The 23,842-nt window shown below is 36.7% G+C and overlaps 1 long non-coding RNA gene and 1 other non-coding gene across 2 annotated transcripts; one reads left to right on the top strand and one right to left on the bottom strand.

Moving 5' to 3' along the window:
* Positions 1–5,240: 5,240 nt before the first annotated feature.
* Positions 5,241–23,237, bottom strand: LOC143666172 (uncharacterized). Its single transcript, XR_013167442.1, has 3 exons — positions 23,095–23,237; positions 20,152–20,268; positions 5,241–5,322 (listed from the first exon to the last, which is right to left on the bottom strand). It is a non-coding gene; the product is annotated as an uncharacterized LOC143666172 (long non-coding RNA).
* LOC143666399 (U6 spliceosomal RNA) lies at positions 6,709–6,815 on the top strand. The gene has a single exon (XR_013167600.1). It is a non-coding gene; the product is annotated as a U6 spliceosomal RNA (small nuclear RNA).
* Positions 23,238–23,842: the final 605 nt, after the last annotated feature.

Here is a 23,842-nt window from a genome sequence, read left to right as displayed (position 1 = left end):
TTTTTGCTTGTTTATTTTTATTTATTTGGAGTGCATTTTGTCTTAAAATTCTAACATGGTTTGGTAATTACACTTAGGAATATTTCCATTTTTTAAGAATCCATGTCACTTGATTAAGTCCTGCTTTATCACAAAGTGAAAATATTTCCTACTTTATTTTCTTAAATCACTCATGTTATTTAGTTAACTCATTTTTCTATGTATGTGTTTATGTATTTATTTATACATTTATATCTTTAACTTCTTCAGAGTTTGAATGTTGTTTATTTATGATTTGGGGGAGAGTTGGTGAACGATTTGGGGCAGGCATTGGACAGCATTTCTCCAAGGGTCTTTCACATCTGCATGTTTTGCAAGAAGGGTGATGACTCCCTCTTTTGCCAGGCTATCTTTTCAGGTTTAGTATGGCTGTAGCCTTCGAATATGAATACAATGCCAGAGCAAAGGGCAAGCATGCCTGTTGTCCATATATGAGAATTGAGAACCCTAACAGCAGGATTACTCTCTGTAATGCCGAAGCCTGTGTGGCAAGTGTCCTCTACCCTCTTTGTGAAAACCTCTGGGAATTGGGCCTCAGAGAACTGGTACACAAATTATGAAGCTCTAAATACTGATATGTAATGAGTAAGAAAAATCTCATGTCTTCTACCACCAACCACATAACTGTAACACACTAATTTGATAGCTTATTAGTAGAGTAAAATGAGGACAGGACTATTCATAATTTTTGTGTTTGGAGTCTAATTTTATTTTTCCCAATTTGAGATGGCTAATTTCATATGTCACCATAGCTAACTTGGGGTATCCAGTTCTTTGTTCAAACTCTGGCCTTTTTATTACTATAAGAGTATCTTGTAGATGGGTCCTGCATCTATAATCAGTTGATTGCATCTACAATTAATTATGTCTATGAAGGAGATTGCCCTCAGCATGTGGGGAGTCTCCATATCCAGTTGATTACAAGGCTTCCAATCCAGAACTGAGGATTTCAGTAAACAGAATTTCTGCCTGAACTTCAGCATTAACTTCTGTTGTTGCTCAAAAGCTTCTTCTGGAAATTTCAGAGTAAGACTTCAGCAACACCATTATTGGAGTTTTCACTTGTGGCCTGTCCCACAGAATTCAGCCTTGCCCGCTCCTATGGCTATACGAGCCAACTCCTGATAATAAATCATATATACACACTTATACACATATACATATATATACGTTTATCCTGTTTCCCTGGAGAACCCTGGTTATTAAATTATTCCAAGACTTCTATCTTCTAGCTTTTCCCAGAGAGTTGAAATGGCTTCCTGATTTTATAATAAATAAAAAATTTCTTCCTTAATTACATTCCGAGTACACTAGTTCATTCTTCCCGATCTTCTAGGCAGATTTAAAGGCAGTTATTATAATAATGATAGACCTAGGAAAAACACAGGCTTATTCAATTTTTGTTTAGCTTTTTCTTTTCTTTCTGAAAAAAGCAAGAATAACCTCAGAAGTATGACAAAGTGCATGATAAATGAGGAGACTCAAATGAAGCAATTTCAAGATTCTCAATGAGTTCTAAATTCATTTTTAGGCATGCTGCATTCAGTATTGAGCTAGGAAAAGTTTAACAACTGCCTCTCTGAAGAGTAAGGTTTGAAGGTATTCCTGGTTGATAGTATTTGCAGATTTCCCCTTTATATACTTCCATCATGACCGATTTCAAGTTGCCAACATGAAATCCATGAATGCGCAGTTAGAAAGAGGCTCACAGTCACGACATCGTGCACTATTTCCCCCTGACAGATACATAGATAGAAACAACCTCAAGAGCATAGATACATTAAAATGTCGTGCAATTTAATGTCGTGCGTTTTTCCTAATGGAAAAACAGGTTTTGTTAAATACAGTGAATTTTAATTTATTTGAGTCTGTATATTTAATTATCTACTCTGGCAGTATATAGCAACCAAGTCACAGATTCCTGAAAAATTGACAGACTGGTCTAAGCCGGAATCTGCCAGCTCCAGGATAATACCGATTAGCCAAGAACCTGAGGATATTAAAGGCGCATCTCTGGATTCCTATCCATGGTCTTCTCAAGATCAGGGCGAAGAGAATCAGGGTGAGGAAAATGAGCAGGAGGGAAGGCATTCATGGTAACTGCTGGAGGCAGGAGCATCGGGGAGAAGGGGAGACCCACAGCGTGCAGCGCGTGACACCCCACGCCGCAGCCACTACTCGCCAGAGTCTAAAACAATATCCAACTGCGCTTTTGCAATTTCTCTAAGGAAAGGTCATAACTAAAGTCCATGAGTTTAGGAACTACTTATGCATGACTAAAATCATACAGTTTTACTTCAAAATCTATTAGGCTGAAACACTGTCAAAAACATAATGTCTTGTAATTATAAAAATTATTTTGAAAGTTTCATAATGTCCTTTTGGACATCACGGGAAAATATGTGAAATTGGGCTGATTAGTAATTCACATGATGATCATATCATACATAGACGTCTGATGGAGGGATAACAACTCGGAACTCCATAGGTCTGTGCCCTGCAATCCACCTTCAGACTTACCCTGTGCAGTACTGTTCGCTCCTTACCACTTTGTTTTATCAACAATGCACAGGGAGGCAGCAATATGTATTAAATTCAAAGATACCAAAATATGAGACATACAAAAATAATCAGCAGAAACTAACAAGGTGATATTTAACATACTGATGGATCTGAGATCCTATGGTTCATTTGTAAAGTTTCACGGGAGTAGTACTGGACAAGAGGAAGGCTGTGGGAGTGATTTAGGGATTTCCAATCAGTGTGTATTATATCAGTACATATTCTATTAGCTAACAGTATAAAGAGAATCTCAAAAGATCTAATTACATTTTTAGGTTGTGTGACTAAATGTAACCTTTCCAAAATAAAAGATTCTATAGCAGCTCTATTTCCTGCCATAAGATATCTTGAGTTTTATGTTTGGTTTCACATACTTTCATTTAAAAAATTATCTTACAAAGCTATAAGATAATACATGCAGAGAAGAGACACACAAATGATGGGTGAAGTATATGGAAATGAAGGCCTGTGAGGAATGGCTGAAGCAGGGAATACAGAAGGCAGAAAAGATACAGATGCTATGTACCCTGGAATTTAATGGGTGTCATATGAGGAAGAAAGGATTCATCTTATTCTTTCTGACTCCAAAGGATAATACTAAATCAGGTTTCAGGGAGGTAGAACTTACTAAGTAAAAAAAAATCCATTTTAAATTTACCCAAAAATCATACAAAAATATATTTTAAAAGAGGAAGTCAGCTACCTCCTGAGCTAACCATTGGCCCGCATGCCGACGGAAGTTTTTAAATAGGAGCTTAGGATCGAGGTTTGAGAGTCATTCCTGGGGTACAAATGTGGACTGAATAGCCACTAAATGGCTTCCAATTCTGAAACAGCTCAATAAATTTATTGGGTAATTAAAATTTGCATTCTATAATAAGATATGATTAATACTTCTACAATCAAATAAAATACATACTTAAATATGATTCATATTGATTTTGAATTTATTTCCAGAACATACCAAAAAAATAGAAAGGAAAAAAAGAACAGGTAAATTATATTCTCAAAATATTATCCACCACGCTGACCACATATTTTTCCTAATTTCTGCTTCTAATAGGACAATGGTGAATTTGGAAAGCTGGAATGACTTTATCTTTCAGTGACATCCTATTCTTCCTCGACTGTATAGATTCTGTCAATTTAGTTTTTATTTAAGGAGATTAACCTCCTTGTCTCTGTCACACTCCAATATTTATTTTGATTGTATCTTTCAAGATTTCAAAATGTTCAGATGAACATCGGGCAACATCTGTGACCAAGCAGTCATATTTCCAATCCAAGCAGAACCTCCTTGATACAGCTCTGAGCAAGATGGATACAGTCATGGAAAAAGAGAGCCACAACCTTAATTCTAGTGTGCGCTACCACAAATGGAGAAGTGTATATGACATACGTAACTAATTTTGTTTTCATAAAGGGAGAGCCAAAAACCCATTTAAAATCATCAAATATTGATGGCCAGCCATGAACTATGAAGCCAACCAGAAAACATGGCAAAACCTGCCTTAATTTTCTTCAAGGGAGAGTTGGGATTTCCAGAGGTTTCCTTTTAATCCTTTAATCACTGTCTTCCTGCACATCCCACTTCATGGGAGTTGAGGAAGTTGGATCTTATTTTAACTGGGCAATGGAGTCAAAAGAGAAATTTTATGGAAGCTAATTAGAAATTATAAACTATAGGAGAGAACTGGGTATGACTGATTCTTACATATCATAGCCAAAGACAACAAGGAAAGCTTAAGAAATTTTTTAATTTGGGAGTGGGGAGTGAAGAAAGTCGAAAGAAAGAGAGCTCATAGAGGCAAAAACAAGCATATGGAAAAAGTTACTTAAAATATAATATAAAACTACTCCAGAATGTTCAATGAACAACTTTTGAAAGACAAAGGCATGAGAAAGAGAAATTGAAATGAAGCAGAAATGAAGATGAAAAACAAAATCAAGTTGAATAGGCTATTTGGGTGCGTCTTTAAATCCTACATGTAAAAGAAGAGTTTCTTTGACTTAATGAGAATAAAGAATATCACATACTCAATGAATCTGAGGTGTCCTCATCTTCACAAGATCTGTGCACTGGTTGTCACGTTTTAAGTGTAATGGCAAGAATAAAGTCTTAAAGATTTCCATAGCTTACTAGATGAATTAAAAATAAATATAACTTTGATCTGCAAAAGCATTGGTAAACTATTTTAGAGAATGAATGTCTTATTTTAAAATACTCAAAGCATTTAAAGTAAGACACAATTTTGATGACAGCATGCCACTGCAAACACTCGGATATAAAGTGACTTTTAAAAAAGAGTTAACACATACTAAAAGCTTTCATTTTGTACTGGCTACAGTGTAGTAGTATTTTTCACATGGTTTGTTTATGGCTCCCATGAATAGAATACTGTCTTCATCTTGCCAATAAATACTACCCTGCTTTGACATTTTATTTTCCTTGACGGGAGGAAAAACAAATATATACACTAACAGGTAAATTAGATAAAGCCAGCCAGTGAGTATAATCAAATAATCAGGATGTAAGGATCTTGAGAAATTATTTAATTTACTCTCCTATAACCAGGCAGTTGACCTAGTTAATTTTGGAAAACTTTCCACTGATGTAGAATAATATATTGGAATTTACTTGGGTTCAAATTTGGACATAAATAATTGAGTTCACCTCAAGAGAAGCATCAAATATGGAAAGAATGGTTATTTCTTCTTTTGCTGAAATACATGAAAATAAATTTTAATTACTCCACTATATATAAATATAATTCCTCAATTTGAACATATTGAACCTAGTAAACCCAAAGCAATAAATCACAATTACTTTTTCTCCATCACATACATCATTCTTTGAATGTTATATAGTATATTAATATCAAGAAAAGGGCTTTATTTCTCCTTTCTCTTCCATACCCAACACCATAAAATTCCTGCTACATCAGAAAAAAAAAAATCTACTCCTTGTCGTGTGTAATATTATTCCACTATTAGTGAGTGTAATACAGAGACAGTTTTTCTTCCTTGGTATAGTTGGTTTAAGAAATGCATTTTATCTTGGGTTCCCCCCACCTCATGACTGATTTTTAAAATGTTTATCTGTCAAATAAAGCCTTTACAGTGTACGGCTCTATGGATGTTGAAAAATGCATAGAGGTGGGTCTCCTCTACCCCCGTCGTGATACAAAATACACCATATTCCTTTGTGCTGCCCTTTTACGATCAACTTGGGTGTGGCCTTGAAGCCCCACACTGAGCCAGTCCTGCAGCCGGAACTCTTTCCAGATTTTTCAATTATGCAAGGCTATAGATCCTCTTAAACATCTAAATTTGCTTTGCTTTTTTGTCATTTGAATCCCAAAGAGTACTAACAGATTTAACACTCTAAGAAGAGCAATTAATAAAACTAAGATTATTTAACCCAGAAAAGATAAGTCTTAGGAGGAACACGAAATCTGTTTCTGAGTAGTAGAAGAATAGGCAGTACATCACTCCCATTAACAAAACTAAGATCAGAAATTTGTTCTAGGAAAGGTAGGAGAATGAATGTCTAGGATTTCGTGAAAAGAATTAAAACCTTTGTGGGCAGTTGGCCTAAAGTAGATGCCTTCTGATACTAAAGACATGATTTTATAATTCTGTGAAGGGATGGTGAAAAAGTTGTGCATGAAGAATTTCTAAAACTCAGTGATTAGCAAGTTATCATACATAGGGCAAATACTTAGGCAACTGAGTATTCTGGAATAAATGGGGACAATGTCAGGAACAAAATAGGAAGAGAAAAAACAGTAAGGGAGGACCATGGAGCACAGGGCAGTGGAAATAGTCTTGAGTCTCATAGTGCCACACCTGGGCTCCAGTTCATTCTTCCTATGGCTTGATAATGCACACTTGAATGGTAATACCCAAATCATTAAACTTTCTGGAACAGTATGCTGGCCTGCTAGCCTGGATTAACTATGTGTTCCCCTTTTATTCATGCAGTTGTTTTAAAGATCAAATAAGATGATCTATCTAAGTTTTTTTTGAATTATGAACTTAACATGAACATGTTATCATTTTTCCCGCTGCCATTATTATCATATGCAGAGTTTAAAGAATGGCTAGGTGCTCGCTTCGGCAGCACATATACTAAAATTGGAACAATACAGAGAACATTAGCATGGCCCCTGCGCAAGGATGACACGCAAATTCGTGAAGCGTTCCATATTTTTTAAAGAAGAAATAGAAAAACAGAAAAAACAAATCGCAGAACTTATGGAAGTGAAGGATAAAGTAGCAAACATAGAAAAAATAATGGATAGCTACAATGATAGATTTAAAGAGACAGAAGATAGAATTAGTGATTTGGAGGATGGAACATCTGAATTCCAAAAAGAAACAGAAACTATAGGGAAAAGAATGGAAAAATTTGAACAGGGTATCAGGGAACTCAAGGACAATATGAACCGCACAAATATACGTGTTGTGGGTGTCCCAGAAGGAGAAGAGAACGGAAAAGGAGGAGAAAAACTAATGGAAGAAATTATCACTGAAAATTTCCCAACTCTTATGAAAGACCTAAAATTACAGATCCAAGAAGTACAGCGCACCCCAAAGAGATTAGACCCAAACAGGCGTTCTCCAAGACACTTACTAGTTAGAATGTCAGAGGTCAAAGAGAAAGAGAAGATCTTGAAAGCAGCAAGAGAAAAACAATCCATTACATACAAGGGAAACCCAATAAGATTTTGTGTAGATTTCTCAGCAGAAACCATGGAAGCTAGAAGACAGTGGGATGATATATTTAAAATACTAAAAGAGAAAAACTGCCAACCAAGACTCCTATATCCAGCAAAATTATCCTTCAAAAATGAGGGAGAAATTAAAACATTCTCAGACAAAAAGTCACTGAAAGAATTTGTGACCAAGAGACCAGCTCTGCAAGAAATACTAAAGGGAGCACTAGAGTCAGATACAAAAAGACAGAAGAGAGAGATATGGAAAAGAGTGTAGAAAGAAGGAAAATCAGATATGATATATATAATACAAAAGGCAAAATGTTAGAGGAAAATATTATCCAAACAGTAATAACACTAAATGTCAATGGACTGAATTCCCCAATCAAAAGACATAGATTGGCAGAATGGATTAAAAAACAGGATCCTTCTATATGCTGTCTACAGGAAACACATCTTAGACCCAAAGATAAACATAGGTTGAAAGTGAAAGGTTGGGAAAAGATATTTCATGCAAATAACAACCAGAAAAGAGCAGGAGTGGCTATACTAATATCCAACAAATTAGACTTCAAATGTAAAACAGTTAAAAGAGACAAAGAAGGACACTATATACTAATAAAAGGAACAATTAAACAAGAAGACATAACAATCATAAATATTTACACACCGAATCAGAATGCCCCAAAATACGTGAGGAATATACTGCAAACATTGAAAAGGGAAATAGACTCATATACCATAATAGTTGGAGACTTCAACTCACCACTCTCATCAAGGGACAGAACATCTAGACAGAGGATCAACAAAGAAATAGAGAATCTGAATATTACTATAAATGAACTAGACTTAATAGACATTTATAGGACATTACATCCCACAACAGCAGGATACACCTTTTTCTCAAGTGCTCATGGATCATTCTCAAAGATAGACCATATGCTGGGTCACAAAGCAAGTCTTAACAAATTTAAAAAGATTGAAATCTTACACAACACTTTCTCGGACCATAAAGGAATGATGTTGGAAATCAATAATAGGCAGAGTGCCAGAAAATTCACAAATACGTGGAGGCTCAACAACACACTCCTAAACAACGACTGGGTCAAAGAAGAAATTGCAAGGGAAATTAGCAAATACCTCAAGGCGAATGAAAATGAAAACACAACATATCAAAACTTATGGGATGCAGCAAAGGCAGTGCTAAGAGGGAAATTTATTGCTCTAAATGCCTATATCAGAAAAGAAGAAAAGGCAAAAATTCAGGAATTAACTATCCATTTGGAAGAACTGGAGAAAGAACAGCAAGCTAACCCCAAAGCAAGCAAAAGGAAAGAAATAACAAAGATTAGAGCACAAATAAATGAAATTGAAAACATGAAAACAATAGAGAATATCAATAAGGCCAGAAGTTGGTTCTATGAGAAAATCAATAAGATTGATGGGCCCTTAGCAAGATTGACAAAAAGAAGAAGAGAGAGGATGCAAATAAATAAGATCAGAAATGGAAGAGGAGACATAACTACTGACCTCACAGAAATAAAGGAGGTAATAACAGGATACTATGAACAACTTTACGCTAATAAATACAACAATTTAGAGGAAATGGACGGGTTCCTGGAAAGACATGAACAACCAACTTTGACTCAAGAAGACATAGATGACCTCAACAAACCAATCACAAGTAAAGAAATTGAATTAGTCATTCAAAAGCTTCCTAAAAAGAAAAGTCCAGGACCAGATGGCTTCACATGTGAATTCTACCAAACGTTCCAGAAAGAATTAGTACCAATTCTCTTCAAACTCTTCAAAAAAAATCGAAGTGGAGGGAAAACTACCTAATTCATTCTATGAAGCCAACATCACCCTCATACCAAAACCAGGCAAAGATATTACAAAAAAAGAAAACTACAGACCAATCTCTCTAATGAATACAGATGCAAAAATCCTCAATAAAATTCTAGCAAATTGTATCCAACAGCACATTAAAAGAATTATACATCATGACCAAGTAGGATTCATCCCAGGTATGCAAGGATGGTTCAACATAAGAAAATCAATTAATGTAATACACCATATCAACAAATCAAAGCAGAAAAATCACATGATCATCTCAATTGATGCAGAGAAGGCATTTGACAAGATTCAACATCCTTTCCTGTTGAAAACACTTCAAAAGATAGGAATACAAGGGAACTTCCTTAAAATGATAGAGGGAATATATGAAAAACCCACAGCTAATATCATCCTCAATGGGGAAAAATTGAAAACTTTCCCCCTAAGATCAGGAACAAGACAAGGATGTCCACTATCACCACTATTATTCAACATTGTGTTGGAGGTTCTAGCCAGAGCAATTAGACAAGAAAAAGAAATACAAGGCATCAAAATTGGAAAGGAAGAAGTAAAACTATCACTGTTTGCAGACGATATGATACTATACGTCGAAAACCCGAAAAATCCACAACAAAACTACTAGAGCTAATAAATGAGTACAGCAAAGTAGCAGGTTACAAGATCAACATTCAAAAATCTGTAGCATTTCTATACACTAGTAATGAACAAGCTGAGGGGGAAATCAAGAAACGAATCCCATTTACAATTGCAACTAAAAGAATAAAATACCTAGGAATAAATTTAACTAAAGAGACAAAAAACCTATATAAAGAAAACTACAAAAAACTGCTAAAAGAAATCACAGAAGACCTAAATAGATGGAAGGGCATACCGTGTTCATGGATTGGAAGACTAAATATAGTTAAGATGTCAGTCCTACCTAAATTGATTTACAGATTCAATGCAATACCAATCAAAATCCCAACAACTTATTTTTCAGAAATAGAAAAACCAATAAGCAAATTTATCTGGAAGGGCAGGGTGCCCCGAATTGCTAAAAACATCTTGAGGAAAAAAAACGAAGCTGGAGGTCTCGCGCTGCCTGACTTTAAGGCATATTATGAAGCCACAGTGGTCAAAACAGCATGGTATTGGCATAAAGATAGATATATCGACCAATGGAATCGAATAGAGTGCTCAGATATAGACCCTCTCATCTATGGACATTTGATCTTTGATAAGGCAGTCAAGCCAACTCACCTGGGACAGAGCAGTCTCTTCAATAAATGGTGCCTAGAGAACTGGATATCCATATGCAAAAGAATGAAAGAAGACCCATCTCTCACACCCTATACAAAAGTTAACTCAAAATGGATCAAAGATCTAAACATTAGGTCTAAGACCATAAAACAGTTAGAGGAAAATGTTGGGAGATATCTTATGGATCTTACAACTGGAGGCGGTTTTATGGACCTTAAACCTAAAGCAAGAGCACTGAAGAAGGAAATAAATAAATGGGAACTCCTCAAAATTAAACACTTTTGTGCATCAAAGAACTTCATCAAGAAAGTAGAAAGACAGCCTTCACAATGGGAGACAATATTTGGAAATGATATATCAGATAAAGGTCTAGTATCCAGAATTTATAAAGAGATTGTTCATCTCAACAACAAAAAGACAGCCAACCCAATTACAAAATGGGAAAAAGACTTGAACAGACACCTCTCAGAAGAGGAAATACAGATGGCCAAGAGGCACATGAAGAGATGCTCAATGTCCCTGGCCATTAGAGAAATGCAAATCAAAACCACAATGAGATATCATCTCACACCCACCAGAATGGCCATTATCAACAAAACAGAAAATGACAAGTGCTGGAGAGGATGCGGAGAAAGAGGCACACTTATCCACTGTTGGTGGGAATGTCAAAGGGTGCAACCACTGTGGAAGGCAGTTTGGCGGTTCCTCAAAAAGCTGAATATAGAACTGCCATACGACCCAGCAATACCATTGCTAGGTATCTACTCAAAGGACTTAAGGGCAAAGACACAAACGGACATTTGCACACCAATGTTTATAGCAGCATTATTTACAATTGCAAAGAGATGGAAACAGCCAAAATCTCCATCAACAGAAGAGTGGCTAAACAAACTGTGGTATATACATACGATGGAATATTATGCAGCTTTAAGACAAGATAAACTTATGAACCATGTAATAACATGGATGGACCTAGAGAATATTATGCTGAGTGAATCCAGCCAAAAACTAAAGGACAAATACTGTATGGTCCCACTGATGTGAACGGACATTCGAGAATAAACTTGAAATATGTCATTGGTAACAGAGTTCAGCAGGAGTTAGAAACAGGGTAAGACAATGGGTAATTGAAGCTGAAGGGATACAGACTGTGCAACAGGACTAGATACAAAAACTCAAAAATGGACAGCACAATAATACCTAATTGTAAAGTAATCATGTTAAAACACTGAATGAAGCTGCATCTGAGCTATAGGTTTTTGTTTTGTTTTGTGTTGTTTTGTTTTGATTTTACTATTATTACTTTTATTTTTTTCTCTATATTAACATTCTATATCTTTTTTGGTTATGTTGCTAGTTCTTCTAAACCAATGCAAATGTACTAAGAAATGATGATCATGCATCTATGTGATGATGTTAAGAATTAATGATTGCATGTGTAGAATGGTATGATCTCTAAATGTTGGGTTAATTTCTTTTTTTCCGTTAATTAAAAAAAAAAAAAAAAGAGAAGGGATAATTGGAGATGAAGGGATACAGACTGTACAACGGGACTGGATATAAAAACTCAGAAATGGACAGCACAATACTACCCAATTGTAATGCAATTATGTTAAAACACTGAATGAAGCTGCATGTGAGGTATAGGTTTTTTGTTTTTGTTTTTTTTGTTTTTTTTCTTTCTATTATTGTTTTAATTCTTATTCTGTTGTCTTTTTATTTCTTTTTCTAAATCGATGCAAATGTACTAAGAAATGATGAATATGCAACTATGTGATGTTATTAAGAATTACTGATTGTACATGTAGATTGGAATGATTTCTAATTGTTTTGTTAATTCTTTTTTTAATTAATAAAAAAATAAATAAATAAATAAATAAATAAATAAAAAATAAAAATAAAAGAATGGCTAGGATAGACATACATTACGGAAGGAGAAATATGTACCGAGAGCTTAGAAAAACCATCAGGATAGAAGATAGCCTCTTCAGACTTATGTGTAGGAAGAAGACATAAGCATTCTTTTCAAACCTAATGCTGCCTTTATGCAAACTGAACTTTTTATGGAGCTCAGTTTGGATGAAATTATGGCACAGAGTCCAGTTTGTCCTTCCACTATTCCCCACCAATCCCCCTTGGACCCGGGAGTAACAGGTGCTACCACCCATCTCAGGGACTCTGTGCATGTCCATCTTTCCCAAGACTCTCGGTAGGTTGTTTTATCCCCAAAGCAGTGAACTCTTAAGCTGAAAGGGAGCTCCCCCAGGAATGAAAGGCCGTCTACAAAGGGTTGACGAAGCCCAGAGCTGTGCTCCAAAGGGAGCTGTCTTAGTCTTCTTAGGGGCAAAGAAAATGTATATCCAGAAAGAGAATTCCCAGCAAAGGAGTTTAATTGCCCAAAAAGATGTTAATAAAACCATATTAGCAAACCAGAAAGTAGGTTAAGTATTCTTTAGCTGGGATCATTTCCTATTCAGTGGAAAAATTAATACAGTGTTTAGCTTGAATTGGAGTTGCATAAAACATGAATATCAGGAAAATTCCTTAAAACGTTGGATCTGAGAGTTTATATAACACTGTAGCTGAGCAACCAAATAATTATACTTTTCCAGGAAAAGGTAAATTAAGAAAAGACATGTGCTTGTAAATGCATGTGTGCCTAAATACACACAGAGCTACTATCGAAAGCCTGTAACAATATCTAGGGCACCCAGGAACAAATTTAGAACAATGAAGGATGTTTACCAAAGACAATCACCAAAGCAACTAAAAAGAGAATTAGGAATCTCATGGCTCATACTTCTTTCTTATTGTGACAGTGGAGTTGCAGAAACAATTTCTTATGAGGAGAATATAGACGAAATCTACCACTAACTCACGTGGGTCACATAGTGGGAATCTAAAACCATATAATTAAATATCATATGATATATAGCTAAACAAACTTAAAAGGAACACCAGATACATAAAGGGAGTTCACATCCTTTCTACTCTATTTTCCCAGTACCTGCCCCACCCATTACACGTGCTCCCACACTTGCAGGTACAGGTTCATATAACCGAGCTTCGGGTGAGTACAATAACCATGTGTTCTTGTTGGAAAGCACATCCAAAACCAAGTTTGTTTCTTTCTTTAGCTATAGCATTTTGGTTGTATGCACATGTGCAATTATTATGGTCCCGTGACTTCGCTGATTTTCTCAGATTTTGCTTAAAAGTGTAATACCAGTTACCATTTATCGAAACTCTACCAAATAGGATGTTAGCTTTGTGCCCAAACAACAATCGGCATGTCCCGCCCCTGTGACTCTGTAAGAAGGAAGAGGAAGGATGGCGCATGCAAAATCTTCAAAACATTTTCTTAAAACTGATAGAAGTCGAATTGTTTCAGCTTTAACAACCTGGAGTACTTTTGAGATCATTCCGTGGTAGATACCAGACACACTCCTGCTCATGTTCTCTCCAGGCGGCCCCACTGACGCTTTACCAGCCACCTTTGCCACTTCTCCACAGGGAAGGATCAGAGAAAACTCTGGCCGATGCTGGCATCATCTGTGAGTGCTGAAGGATGCAGGCTCAAAGCTGCAAGCTTCTGCAGGAATATCTGCTGGGAGAACGGAGCTAGTGTGTGTTGTGTTTATTCAGTTTAGTGAAATGCATCTTTCGGGTTTTGCTTCAACCCCTTCTTTTTCTGATATCTAAACATAAGCTACAGCCAAGGAAAGAATCTATTAATTACCACTCTTTCCATCTAGCACCCATGACAAATTATTCCATTACAATTAGTTTGCTGTCACCCTTGTCATCATTGTGTTGCTGTTTACCTGAGAGATTCCTCAACTACTTGTCTGTCACTTTTTCTGCTTTCCGGTTCTGGCTAAAGTGTAAGATATTTCCCAGGAGGCTCCTCAATCCAATACAACTGAGCTTCTTTTGGACTTGTCCCACCGGTTCACCAAAAATACCCAGACGTGCCCATGACCCAGCAATGGACTCAATATGAGAGCTGATTTCTGAGCTCTCAATTCCATTCCATCGATCTATGCATCTGTCCTTGTGCCAGTATCACGCTGTTTTGATTACTGCGGTAATGTAGTAGAGTTTTAAGAACAAGAGGAAGCCTTCCAACTTCATTCTTCTTTTTCAAGATGGCTTTAGCTATTCAGGGCTCCTTACCCTTCCTTATAAATGTGATGATCTGCTTTTCCATTTGTGCAAAGATGGTTGTTGTAATTTTGATTGTGATTGCAGTGAATCTACAATTATTTTGGGGAGGATTGACATCTTAATGATATCTACTCTTCCAATACATGAACACAAAATGCTCTTCTATTTGATTTCTTTTAGCAATGTTTTGTAGGTCTCTGTACACATCTTTTACATCCATGGTTGAATTGATTCTTAGATATTTGATTCTTTAAGTTTCTATGGTAAATGGAATTTTTACTTTATTTCTTCTTCCAATTGTTCATTGCTTGTGTATAGAAACACTACTGATTTGGGGGTGTTGATCTTGTACACTATCCTATCTCCCCACTTTGTTGCATTCATTTATTAATTCTAGGAGCTTTACTGTGGATTTTTCAGCATTTTCTGAGTATAAGATATCACCTTCAAATAGGGAAAGTTTTGCTTCTTCCTTCCCAATTTGAATGTCTTTTATGTCTTTGCCTCATTGCTCTGGCAAGAAATTCCAGTACAATGTTGAATAACAGTAATAACAGCAGACAATGTTATCATGTTCTTAATCTTAGAGAGGATGGTTACAGTGAGGTAGGAAGTTGACTGTGGGCTTTTCCTATATGCCCTTTGTCATGTTGAGGAAGCTTCCTTCTATTCTTGATATTAAGTGTTTCTATCAAGAAGGGGTGCTGGCACTACCTAACTTATCCTGTGTGGTCAACCTAGAATAGGGAATGAAATCTTGTTATGCCGTACAGGTTAATGTAAAATCCTAATACATTCCAGCATATTTGGGGCAAAATTTTTTTTTTTTAAAAAGTATTTGCAAAGGCCCCTTGATGGATTGGGGGAAAAGGTGGAAATATTAAACTTCCCCACCTTGGGAATTCCTGATATCCTCACAAGGCTTAGGGACTCCCAATTTGATTAGTCAAGCCCTGATCTTGGGGCCTGCCCTTATGAAAAGTATTCCTGCACAGGAGAAGCTAAGCCTACTTATAAATATGTCTAAGTATTACCCCTAGATAACCTCTTGTTGCTCAGATGTGGCTTCTCTCTCTCAGCTAACTCTGCAAATAAACTCTCTATCTCCCCACCCCCTACATGGGACATGACTCACAGGGGTATAAGTCTCCCTGGCAATGTGGGACATGACTCCCAGGAGTGAGCCAAGCCTGGGCATCCTGTGAGTAAGAATCACTTTTTGCTCAAAAGGGGGAAAAGAAATGAAACAAAACAAAGTTTCAGTGGCTGAGAGATTTCAAATAGAGTCAACAGGTCATTCTGGAGGTTATTTTTATGCATTATACAGATGTCCCTTTTCAGTTTCTAGTGTATTAAGACAGCTAGAAGGAAATAACTGATAATGCTGAACTGTAATCCAGCAAACTGGATGCTTGATGATGATTGTATGACTACGTAGCTTTTATTGTGTGACCGTGTGATTATGACAGCCTTGTGACTGACTCTCCATTATCCAGTGTATGGGCAGATGAGTAATAAAATAAAGACAAAGAATAAATACATAATATGGGGATATATGGGATATGGGGTATGGGGTATGGGATGTTTTGGGTGTTCTTTTTTCTTTTTATTTTTTTTCTTAGAGTAATGAAAATGTTCTAAAATTGACTGTGGTAATGAATACACAATCATATGATGACACTGTAAGCCATTTATTGTATACTTTGGATGGATTATGCTGTGTGTGACTGTATCTCAACTAAATTATATTTAAAAAGAAGGGTGCTGGATTTTGTCACATGGCTTTTCTGCATCAATTGAGATAATCATGTGTTTTTGTTTCCCTTCATTGCATTAATGTGGTGTGTTACATTAATTGATTTCCTTATGTTGAGCCACCCTTACATACCAGGGATAAATTCCACTTGCTCATAGTGTATAACTCTTTTAATATACCGTTGGCTTGATTTGTCAGTATTTTTTTGAGGATTATGCATCTATATTTATAAGAGCTATTAGTCTGTAGTTTTCTTTTCTTGTGATACCTTTATTTGGCTTTTATAGGAAGACGATGTTGGCCTCATAGATTGAATTAGGGAGTGTTCCCTCCTCTTGGATTTTTTTGAAGAGTTTGAGCAGAATCGATTTTAAATATTCTTGGAATGTTTGATAGAATTCCCCTGTGGAGCCATCTGATCCTGTGATTTTCTTTGTTGGGAGGTTTTTGATTACTGATTCACTCTCTTTACTAGTAATTGGTTTGTCGAGATTGTCTATCTCTGCTCTAAACTTTATTTCCCTCCTTCTTCTCATTTCAAATTCAGTTTATTTTTCTTTTTCTAGTTCTTTCAGCTTTGCCATTAGTTCTCTGGTTTGAAGTCTTTCCTTTTTTTAATATAAGCATTTAAAGCTATAAATTTTACTCTCAGCACTGCCTCTGATGTATCCTATTAGTTTTGGTACGATGTATTTTCATTTCTATTTGCATCAGGACATATCTCAATTTTGTTTCTGATTTTCTCTTTAACACATTAGCTGTTTATAAGTATATTGCTTATTTCCCACATACTACATATTTTCCATTTCTCCTGCTGTTATTGATTTCTAGCTCTACTCTGTTATGGTCAGAGAATATACATTGTATGCTTTCAATATTGTGGAATTTATTGAGATTTGTTTTGTGACCCACAGATGGTCTATCCTGGGGAAGGATCCATGTGCACTTTAGAAGAATGCATTTTTTGGGGGGGGGGGGTGTGAAGTGTTCTATATATATTTATCTGTCTGGTCTAGTTGGTTTAGAATGCATTTCAAGACAATACTTCCTTATTGATCTTCTGCCTAGCTATTCTATTTATTATCAAGAGTGGTATATTAAAGTCTCCAAGTATTATTGTAGAACCATCAATTTCTCCCTTCTGTCAGTATTTCCTTCATAATGTTTTGGGGTTATGCTTTTAGGTGCATTTATATTTACAATTATTACACCTTGTTGAAATGTCCTCTACATCAATATATAATAACCATCTTTGCCCCTCATAACTGTTTTTATTTAAAATCTATTTTATCTGTACTTGTATAGCTAACTGTTTTAATTTGCTAAAGCTGTCAAAATGCAACACACCATAGATGGATCAGCTTTCCAAGGGCATTTATGTAGTTAAAAATGTATAGCCTTTCAGAGGGAAGGCAGCTAACTTTCATCTGAGACCCTCTGTTACATGGAAGGCGCATGGTGATGTCTACTGACCTTCTCTGCTGGCTTCTGTGTTCAAATGGCTTTCCTCAGGGCAATTCCTTTCTGCATGTCCAAACATCTGGGCTGAGCTGTGAGTGCTGAGATGAGGTGTGCTAAGCTGCTGAGCTCTCTTCTGACCTCTCTCTATTAAGCCTCCAGTTAATTAAATTAAACCTCACTCACTGTGGAAGGCACTCCCCCTAGCTGACCACAAATGCAATCAGCCATAAATGAATTTCACATACTGGTGCCTTAAGTCCACAAAAACAGCACAATGGGGCATCATCACCTGGCCAAATTAACACCTGAACTGAACTACCACACTATCCCAGCTCTTTTTTCTGGTTACTATGTGCACAGGGTGTTTTTCCCATCTTTTCACCTTCAACCTACTTATAACTTTGACTTTAAGGTGAGTCTCTTGCAGAAAATATACAGTAGGGTCATGCTTTTTAATCCAACTGTCAATCTCTGCCTTTAGACTGGAGAGTTTAATCCTTTTACATTTAAAGTCACCACTGATAATATCGGTCTTTCTTCTGCCATTTTGCTTTTTTAAACTTCTGTTAATGTGTATTTTTATATTTATTTGATTCTTTGTATTGTACCATTTTGAGTGCCTTCTCCTTTCTATCAGGACATATTTTTCATCTATATTTTAGTGGTTACCATGGGGATAAAATTTAACATCTTAAATATATAACAATAATATTTGCTTTAATACCAACTTAATTTCAGTAATATGCACATACACTTTTCCTAAAGCCTTCTGTCCTCCAACCATTTTTAACTTGTCACTACTTCTATGTTTGTACAATATATGTCTGGAAGCATAGATTTATCATTATTTTGTATGCATTTGCATCCTAGCACCTGTAGGAAGTAAGAAGTGGGGTTATATGCCAAACGATACAACAGAATACAGAGGATGATTTTATTTAAGTCTGTTCAGTATACCTATATTATGGTTTTCTTTGTTGGTGTTACTGGATTATTATCCTTTTTCCTTGGACAGGCCATCATTTCCTACTTATTTGTTTGTCTTGTACTCTTTTCCTGTACACTTACATTCGGCCATCTTATCAGGAATGTCTTCCCAAAATGAAGGCAGTGACAGGGTTTTCTCATTCTGGGTCTTTGTCTTGTCCTGGACGTTTGCTTGTTGTCTGTTTTGGAGTTGTCCTGTTTACAGGGATTTGGTTGTCATCTCTGTTTCCAATGAGACTGTCATCCCTCTCTCTGGTGTTTGAAGCTGCTCAGACCTTTGTCCCAACAACTTTTGTTGTTCCATGCTGATTTTGGGCTGGAAGGAAAATCCTGGGAAGAAGGGGCATGCCAGAGAAAAGTTTCCAAAGTCCATCTCTTCCTGATGAAACAGTGCCTTGGACCTACAAAAGTGGCACAGGCTGACTCCAGAATTCCTGCAGACAGGCTCAAGAAGGGTCCCAAGAGCTTCTCTGATGGCTCCTCAAAGTTGAGCTTTCCTGGTCTGCCCAGAAAATATAGCCCTTCACCTAACTGTTATCTGAAGCCCTGGGGAGGCATAGTGCCTTCAAGTCTCCACCCCCACTGCAGCTCCTGCAGGGGCAAAGTTGAAACTATGGCTGCCACCACCTTTGTTTGTGGCAGGTTGAAACAATAGCAGCCCTCAGAGCTGAAACCCAGCAATGCAAAGCCACTGATCAAAACACCTGGTCAGTGATCAGGTTGTGTCCACTCCTGTTCTTGGGGAATAGGATTTTTATGTCCCTTTCTGGCACCAGCAAGCTAGCCAGGGGTGGACCTCTAGGCAGTATGCCTCAAGGATGGGGGATGGACTCTAGTGGGCAAGAATAGCCTCCATGCAGAGGGAGCAATTTACAATTCTTTACTCTAACTTATTAGCCTCTTCCTCCCACTCTCCCCTGTGCGCTGTACAGTGTTCTTATAGATTCCAGAGTTTCAAAATAGTTATTTCAGACAATTCCTTTTGGTTGAATCATTGTTTTGGTGGAGGGACTGATTCCTAGGGCTCCCTAACCAACATCACCTGACAGTACTCTGTACTTATATATTCTCATGCCCTTAGTTCACTGCTTCATTATTCGACCTTTTTCTCTCTGGTTGATTAGCTTCCCATAGATCTTTAATTCCCCTTTGCTGTCTGTAGAATTGTGAAATATAACATACATGCAAAGAAAAGAAAAGAAAAAGCAATAATTTTCAAAGTAACCTTAAACAAGTAGTTAAGGAACATATTTCAGAGTTAGTTATGTGTTACCATTCCACTATTTCAGATTTTTCCTTCTAGCTGCTCCAAAGTGCTGGAGGCTAGAAGAAATATTGATATAGTGATTTACTATTCATACTCACTTGTTAAATCCTATTTTCTCTGTTATAACTCTTCCTTCTTTGATCCTTCTCCCAATCTATAGGGTTCATTAGGCAATGCCCATTCTGACTTTCTGATGTTGAGAAGGTGTATCCACACTAAAAGACAGGGGGAGGTAATCAGTTGATAATCTCAGAAAGCTGATCCCTCTGGGTTTCAAGATTTATCTGGCCTAGAAACCTTCTGGAAATTATACATTCCAGAAACGCAAATTTAGTGCATTAAACTTTTAGAGAGTCTCAACTTGAGCCCCAGGCCTCTTAAGAATTAACAGGAATGATGTTGATAGGAGTTTAGCAAATGATGGCAATTAGCACTATCTTACTAAAATTTGCATAAGGGTGGCCTCCAGAATAGCCTCTTGACTCTATTTAATCTCTTCTAGCCACCAATGCCTTATTTTATTACACTTTCTCCCCACTTTGTTCAGGAAGGCATTGTTGATCCAACATTGCCAAGGCCAGACACATTCCCCAGAAGTCATGCCCCATGTTTTCCAGGAGACTTTCACCCCGAATGTCATGCCCCACTTAGTGAGGAGGGCCATGATTTTCCCTGCAGAGCTCGGTATGTATATATATACCGAGGCCTCATTGTAGGTAGTCTTAGCCTCTCTACTACACAAATAAGTTTCACAAGAGCAAGCCTCAAAATCAAGAGCTTGGGCTAGTTTCTTATGTGAAAATTTTCTTAACTTTTCCAGGTGGGAAAATTTAATAGTTCTTTTTTATTTCCTTCAGACCGCCAAGGGACGCTACAATACTTCTTTTCTTAACTTTTGTTTTATGGTATAATATAACATATAAAAAGCAAAGAAAAAAGTATAAAACCAATAGTTTTCAAAGCACCCTTCAACAAGTAGTTACAGGATAGAGCCCATAGTTTGTCATGGGTTACGATACCATCTTTTCCGATTTTCCCTTCTAGCTACTCCAGAATAGAGGAGGCTAGAAGGAATAATTATAATTTTTTTTATCATCACAATTCTTTCTTTCTTTTTTTTGAAAGTGTAGGAATTTGCCAATGTCAATAAATCATTTTAATAGTTCTTAAAATGTTCTATTTTATTCTTGAAGCTAAGTGATTATTCCACTTTAATATTTTGGCCAACTCTTTTCTTTCTCACAAATGATCAAAATTCCAATTTAGTACAAGATGAATCGATAATTTTCCATATCCTAAATTGTTCATAATTATGCCAGTAGCATCTATGTCATATATTTAGTTGACCTTCACTTAAAATACCTGGATTAATTTCATGAATTACTGCCAAAAGGAATAGTTCACAAAATTTTTAAACTCAATGTGTTCAAAAAAAGCCACCAGAAAATGAATAGGATGAAAAATAATACCACCTTCTCTTTTAAAGTTGATCAAAGGGAAACTAAAATTTAATACACACATTAAAGTTGAGTTAGCCTTTTCATTGCAAACATTTGCAATCGAATCTCAATAATAATAAAATTATTTCACTTAATTAAAAGATTAAAGATGTGCTATATGGGGGACTCAGAAATGCTTTTATTTTTATCTCCCCAAATTTTAATTGAGAAAGTCTGTCTAGTAGGATACCAAGTAAAAATAGCCGTTCAAGGAGTAAGAAGCGCTAACCTGTATCTTGCTGCAGTGACATCAAAGAAGACTGAAAATCAACTACACCTTTCAGCAAATAGTATTGATGAGTTTGACAAGAGCAATTTTTGTGAAGTTGGGTGTGATGGTGAGCGGAAAGCATGATTGCAGTAAGTCCACAAGAGAATGACAGTAATTACCATGAATGCAGAGTGCCATTCCGATGAATCTGTTCTCCAGAGCAGTAGAGCAAAGGAGCATTGTCCAGTGGAGGAAAATGGGGGGGTAAGAAGGGCAGATCAAGGAGAGGAGGCATTTCAAAATACTTTTTTTAATTGGCAGGGATTTTAGCTCCTTTTGCAGGCTGGTGGCAATAGTCTAGTACTAAGAGGGAAATTAACAAAGCAGATAGAAGATGGGAAAATTTGCTGCAAGGGGAAAAGAATTTGAGGCAAAGTACAAATCTTGACCTGGATATCAACAATGCATCCATAATTACAGGCAGGGAAGCAGAGCGTATGGTCATGGATGATGGGAAACTAAGACGTGGTGGGAAATTGTAGAAGTTCTTCTCTGATTTCTTCTATTATTTCTGAAATTGAAAATAAGTCAGGAGGCACCAAAGTTTGGTCAAAGGAGAGAAGTGATGAGAAAAGTCACCCAGGAAAGGAAAGGTCTAGGAGAAACACAGTATAAGTTCTGGGAGGCAGGAAGGACTCATTTGAGATAAATGTTCATGATAGTTGAATTCATGACACTTGAAATAGGAAAGTATGAAGAGCGATAGGTGCAGCAAATGAGGTTAAGAACGTTTTAGTGTAACCCACAAGAGTTATATGGGTATTGGTGTATTTTCCTTTTCTGAAGGAAATAGAATCCTGTTTTTAAATTTGAATCCATCTTCTATAACTTATAATTTCTTATATAAAATGATGATTCATAGAATAAATAGATCATGAATAAGTGGATATATTATTCTCTAACCCTCCTACCAGAAATTTGCCTATAACTTATACCAGTCTCTTTCCCTTTCCCTTAACCACCCACCACCCATAATTTATGGGATACTTGTAGTTAATGTCTTATTCAGAACCTTTGCTCTAATCTAGTAGTTTATTCAATACCACTTCACAATTTCACACCACAAGCTCTTGTACGAAAAGAAAAGCTTAGTTTGAAAAATTTTTATAATTCAACTCAATTTCCATGATCCTGTTCTAGAATGTCAGAATTTAAATCTCACTCCATTAGGGGACCCTTTTTCAGCTCCCTAGGTTTAAACTTAAGCTCAAGAGATGACTTGGTGTCAATGTGTCATTCATCTCTAACCATGCTGGCATGAAGTTACTCACCACTTCTTGGTCATAATTCTCCAAAGCTCAGGTTTAGTCACTCTTCTTTTCTAACCACAGAATCCTTCAGCATTGCTACCTGATGCAGGTCACAGTCTCCTCTTGCCCTGTTACAGTGAAGTTGTCAAAGGTGCAGCGCAGATCTATGCCTGGGTGGGGAACAGGGGGAGAGGGCGGTCAAGAGTAAATGCTCTGCATTTGCTTTTACTCTCAACGCCTCTCCTTCCCCACTCCCAGGAAATCTACCTAAATTCAATAAAGGAAAAGGAGTCTCTGCCTTTACATGGTTTTCTCTGTGACTCCTGATCCATTCTGCTCTCCTCAGGTGCTGAAGTTTTGATATTAAGAAGACAGAAGGCTTTCTCTTTCTTATATGATGAATTCTAACATATCTCTATTCTCAGGCCCTGGTCCAAAACTGCCAAGCAGCTATTCACACAATTACTATTTTCACTCAGTATTGAAGGATGGAATGCTCATGGATTGCAGGAAATAGGGGCAGGGAAGAGGAAAAACACTGATTATTTCAAAACTGTTCTCTTGCTTCACTTATGTGATAACAGTGGCTCCACATTTGCCGAGCTAAGAGGTGAGGATCAGTTGCTATAGCACACACAGAAATGGTAACACAGGGATGACTTTCCATGACAACATTATATAAGGAAGCAGCACAAATGCTGGGCACATTTACACTTCCAGCATTTTGAGATGCATTCAATTGCATTATCAGTGAACAATGAAAAGAAAA

Source organism: Tamandua tetradactyla, chromosome 22 (assembly GCF_023851605.1).
Source record: "Tamandua tetradactyla isolate mTamTet1 chromosome 22, mTamTet1.pri, whole genome shotgun sequence".
Lineage (NCBI taxonomy): Eukaryota > Metazoa > Chordata > Mammalia > Pilosa > Myrmecophagidae > Tamandua > Tamandua tetradactyla.
Note: the sequence above shows the minus strand (reverse complement) of the source record. Positions and strands in the feature narration are given on the sequence as shown.